Source organism: Meleagris gallopavo, chromosome 4, assembly GCF_000146605.3.
Source record: "Meleagris gallopavo isolate NT-WF06-2002-E0010 breed Aviagen turkey brand Nicholas breeding stock chromosome 4, Turkey_5.1, whole genome shotgun sequence".
Lineage (NCBI taxonomy): Eukaryota > Metazoa > Chordata > Aves > Galliformes > Phasianidae > Meleagris > Meleagris gallopavo.
Window position 1 is genome coordinate 29,479,574 of NC_015014.2, and position 5,920 is coordinate 29,485,493.

Genomic DNA, 5,920 nt, shown 5'->3' on the forward strand with positions numbered 1-5,920 from the left:
TAAAGATGTCTTTTCCTAATTTCATCAGCAGCAAAAAAGGTGAGGAGTAAAAGCAGCTGTTAGTTAGAAGAGAGAAAAAAAATAGTAAAAAGAGGCTGTCTTTTATTAAAAAAAAAAAAAGGATGTAAAGCTTTTCATTGGCGTTATCCAGGAAAAAGCCACATGTTACTGCCATTTTAAATAGCAGTATCTTTAAAAAGCAATAAGCTTTTGTCTTCATACTGCTCTAAAGCACTCAAAGGAGATAAATTTGTAAGAAAAGAACCTTGGTCCTCAGCTCCCGAGAGCATCTTGTACCACTTGCAGGCAGTGTTCGTGGATTTCGGGGGACGTGAGGTCTGTACGCAGCGCTTGGGCGGCCAGATGCATGAAAACACTTCTCCATGCATAAGTAAGAGTCAACCCTTCTAAACCAGTTGGTATTTTGGTGAGAAATCACAAGTACTCTGCAAAGTTTTCTGTTGTGTTGCACATGGACTGCAATGAATAAATTTTTAAAAGTGCACGACAGTTCTTTCTGCTTTTATGCAGCCAAACTGAAAGCGGTAGGTAGCTGAAGCAACAATATTTAGTCCAAAGGAACGTGAAATTGAATCCGTTTGACATAGTGAGAAAGTGTCTGGAAAAACTTGGTCCCGAGGAAAAGCAGCACCTTAAAAAACTAAGTTCCACGATGAATATGAATCGCAGCTAAATGCTACAGCATAACTTTAATGTGGAAGCACACCATTTCGTGGGGGAAAGATGGAGGCTTTAGTGTTTTAAAGCTGAAAATCCACAAACCAGGAAGGGAAAAGGAAAGTGCTACTGGTGGGAGTTGAAACTCGGCAGAGCTGCATAGATCAGACCAACGCAGGGCAATACAGTAGGAAAGGAGCAAATGCAGAGTCAAGGCAGGCAGAATGTTTTCCATTAATCACTTCCAGGCTCCTCTCTGGAAACAACTGTAGTTCATCGTGAGCTGCAGTGGAAGATACAGTGGAAAATATCAAGATAAGAACCACGTGCCAACTGAAATGCTGCCGCTGTTCTGGGGTTGGCCACCTATGCCCAGGGATCTAGCAAAGGGGTTGGAAGGCATTGGCACAATGCAGCTGTTTACCTCCAAAATTCCTCCTCCTCCTAGAACTTCGTGCTGCTTCTTGGAGCCTGTCAGCAGTAAGTTGATGGCGTTGTAATTTAATACTGTGTTGGTGTGCCCTTTGAATCCTTCTCATAGGTAAAGCTTTCTGCCGGTGCCCGTGGACCACATGCGCTCTCACTGGACATAGCGCGCTTTCCTGATGTACCCAGTGTACGGTCATCTGTGGCGGCTTTCATTCACAGCAAATAAAGAGCTCACCCTTTCATACGGGAGGAAATCTATGTCTAACTGAAATCCCCTGTCAGACAGAATTAGCCACCGTCTGCTTACTGTGATTCGTGCAGATTCTCGAAGTGCAAGTTTCCTGTTTTCACAGTGAACATTTCTTTCCTCATTGAAGGGAAAACTGTACGTTCCCTCCCCAGCAGCAGAAGGTTGTGCACCACCACACTGGCACGACGCTGTTTACCATGCACTGCCAGCTGATGTTTGATATGGCCATGCAGAGCATGAGACTGCTCCCCCCAGCCAGCCAGGCGTGCACGAGGAACTGGTTCATGGACCAAAAAGAAGAGATACAATCTTAAGCAGGCAAGCGGCCAATCAATGTTCATTTTTGTTTTCTATTCTCTTCTTCAGCTACCTGTTATCGCAGAAAAGGCCACTCTAATACGAGGGATTTACTTACCAGACACAAATTTGACCTTCAGAGTCTAAACCCACACTTCCCCAACCCCTGGGGATTCTGGATTTCATGTCATTGTTCCCTGTGAGCCATCTATCCTCACAGCAAAGGGACCACAAATTCCTCATATACTCAATCAGCTACAAGTGATGCACAGCAGGACATTTACAGAGCACGTCGATCTTCCCACACCACAGGAAGCAGCAATCAGTCTGGCAGACACAAAGCACTCTGCAGATGGCACGAAAGAAAATCTACACGTTCAGGTGCAGTGTTGAGATGATCCAGGATGCGTGAGTTAGACGAGGATGGAAAAGGTCACAGCAAGTAACTGGCAGGACTGAGAGCTGTCATCTTCCTAGATTTCCCTTACCAGCTCATAGAACAAAGGGCTTAACTATTCATTGGGCTCATTGCCTCAGCTTAGGACAGTTAGCTTGGGAGAGAGCCTGTCTCTCCCTTGCATCTTACTGGAAAGTAGAAGGGAGTCAACCCAGAGCCAGAGCTGGCGTTAGATGCCCTTAACAGAGGCATCTCATAATGAACACCGTATTACAACAAGGCTGTGAAACACCTCCGGGCTTGGAAGATCTTATTGGCTTCTCACCTGGTTGCAGTAAGCCTGCTGCCAACCAGCCATCAATGAGAAATTATCTTTCCTACTAACTTGCAAGTATGTTGCCATTGTGGAAAAGATCCTGGAGAAACCAACTCTGGCTCTAGCAATTCCGTTAACACTCCTTTAGCTCCTTCCCCTTCAGGCAGAGAGTGCTGAGAACACGCATATTGCTTGCATTCTCTCCAGTGCCAAAAGAGATTTTAATACATAAAAAGAACATAAACTTAAAAAAAAAAAGACATAATGAGAAGAGACTAATGCTAACACACACACTACATTTGTAAACAGCTCTAAGTATTAGTGCTCTGGCAGTGATTTGTGGTCAATCTTCAGAGCTCCTGAGGCATCTGCAGAGCAATTTCTCAGATGTTCTGTAGGGGTTTTGAGTTAATCAGTCTATTTACAGGTACAGAAAAAAGCCTTGCCCAAAGTGCTGGAAGGAACAGCGTGTGATGTTGGTGACATGCTCCAATTAAAGCACAAGGTTTCTGAATTGGAAAACAAGGTTTGGATCATTAAGCAAACTTATGTTGTGGAAAGGGAAGGAAAAGAAGGGAAAAGATCTCAGCTTCGATTTTACCTCAGTTTTCAAGGGACCCAGGTAGGCTGCAAATACACAGCAGGGACAAAGCACATTTAAGTGGAATACTCAACCGCACAAGACACTCCATGATAACCCACTTCTTACGTAGCTGCCTGTGATGTCCTGAGGTTGCTAGTTTGGTGGAGTATCTTGGGAGGAGACAAAAGGAAAAAACAGAGCAAGGAGAAAAGGAAAAAAGATATTTAAGTTCTCCTGTGGCTAATCGGATGCATCTAGACTGATGCTCTCCACACTGCTCAAAACCAAAGGACAAACTGGAAATGAGTAACACTAAAAGCGTTATGACTACATAGGAGAAAACAAGAATAACTAGAAGTCATTCACAGGAAGGACGAGACAAAGTTAGGGACAGTTTGAAGAACAGGATAGCCAATGGCTTGTCAGCTGAGAGCACTAAAACATTTCTGACAGATAGAGATGACACTGGGAACAACGAAACCAAAACTACTCACTGCCCTGCTTTCTGCAGGTAACCAAACCCAGTGGCTCCCCAACTGGCTGCAGTTTCCAAGTAGGAAGAATCCTTTCCCCAGAAACAAGCATACACCATTTCCTAACACGGAAAGAAAACCCACCTGCAACACTTCTCGCAGGCACACTTGCAAACCCATCTTGTAGCTTACACACAACCTTTATTCTGTAGATGTACAATTAAGAGAATCGCATACGTAAAAGCATGACACGTTCTGAATTAATGATGTTAAATAGAACTCTTGCTTTGTAAAAAACAGTTTTCCCATTTCAGTTCTCTCCTTAGTCACTCGTGACAGGTCCCGCCCCTTGCAGGAGTCACTGTCACCACACCAGCAATTCCACGCAGCACAAAAACAGTTTTGGTAAAGGGGACTGTGCAACCGCAAGGGAACCTGGTTTTAAAAAGCTACAAGCGACTGCATAACTCAGGCTTTGTTTCCAACAGCAGCTGAAAACCCCTGGGCTGCAGGCAGCCTGATACAGATATCGACAGCGATCAACTAAATTGGAAATCTCACCTATATGAATGGCTGTACAATGCAAATTCATTTTAGTTTCTCTGCAGTGTCAAACTGGTATCTAGCTTGATTGTGTTTAAAAAATAATAAACCGGTCATTCCTTGTAGCGTTTTATGACTCAGACTGTTTGTCACAGCCAATAAAAAATGGCAATTGTCATCTTGATTGTGCTAACACATCTGTTCTCCATAACGAAACACCAACAGGAACTCTTCCTCACCAAGAGCAGTGGAAGCAGAGCATTTCTCTGAGCAAGGAGTTAACACGTACAAACCCAGAATAAGCAAAATAGCTGGCAGCCCCAAGGTTTCAGCACGCACCAAATAGTTGTGGCATTACTAATCTGTGACTCTACCAAAGCAAATCACGTCCTTCTGGGAACAAAATTCTGTGCAGCAACAATAAGGCCTGCCCAAAAAAAACAAAGCACGCTTCACTTAGCCTGAAGAACTGCGTGTCCATGTAAACACTGAACGCTTCTCAGAAAGAAAAAGTTATGCTACAAAAATCAACTCATCTAACTAAAAACCAACTTGATAAAATTAAGAATGATTTCTATAAACGTTATACAGAAAGCCTAACGGCTAATCAGAGCCATCAAAGAAGTTGAGGATTTTGTCCAGCTGCTGAGCTGGAAAGCCAACAGGTGAGGATCCTGGTCTTGATGATAGCAATTGCTGCTTTCACAGAAAAATTACAGCAAAAACAACCATTCCAGAGTGGCTGATTTACCCCTGAGGTAGCTTCTTTATTGGTCAAAAGCACAGCATACAAATACATCATGTGCTTATACACCTGCTCACCATCACAGTAACACCTGAGCATCTCCGTGGCATGTGATTTCCATCACAGCTCACAGCACTAAGGTGAGCTGAAGAATGTGGCACCAGAGCACACCAAGGGTGAGTGTAACCGGTGCCAAGCTCTGCCCTCCCGAGCCATCCATGAGCGCTCCGACCTTTCCTTCCAGAACTGCAGCAAATCTCTTCCCATCCCCATGACAATGACAGAGGAGCCAGCAACACGAGCAAATAGAACCACCCAAAAGTTTAAAATTAAGGGGAAAAAAGAATAGTCATGCCAGTGTTTGAACAAGTGAGGTGAACATACTCTGATGCTTTGCTTGACCTCGACATCTAAGAGCTGAACAGCTGCAGTAATGCATTTCACTACTTGAAATTATATCTACAGGCCATCACCTTTTATGTAACAAGCATGTTAATTGCCTCAGAATTACATGGGTCCAATAGCCTTTACTTGACTCTCTTCTAGCTGGAACTTTATCTTGTGATTCCGCAGAAGCGATTACATATACTAACGAAAAGCAGATATCATGAGGCATTTCAACTTAATGATGTTCTTGTCCTCTTTGCAATTACAAGTAATATTTGAAATCTCTGCTCTTCAGCAAATAACCTTCATTACTGGAAAATCACCTATGAAGAAGCATGTCAGTACTGAAATCCTTGTGGTCTGACTTAGAAACAACATTCAGCATTGCCACAAACATTTATTACGTGATAGTTTACTAAAAGGAAATTTTTTCTCAAGTAATCTTTGGGCAACTTAAACACATTTAAAGACAACACACACATTATATTTCCCCTAAACAGTGAGTTGGTGCTAACATGCAGAATAATACACGAACAATTTAAGTAGTGTAGCTTTTAAAGCATTTGCAAACCATAGCGAGTACATTTTTTCTCTTGACTACTCAAGGTCTGTTTCCAGGGGATATGGTGGTTTTGCAACATGTTAATATTTTAAAGACCGCTTTAAAATAAAATGCAATCATACCAATTACCTTTGGATACTTATTTCATTTTAGTCACATCTCATCTCATTAAGCAAACAAAAAAGTTCCAAATACTATGCATGACTGACTATTCTTTGTGAATTATTTCTAATATACCTCAAAAAAAAAACCCAGAAAAA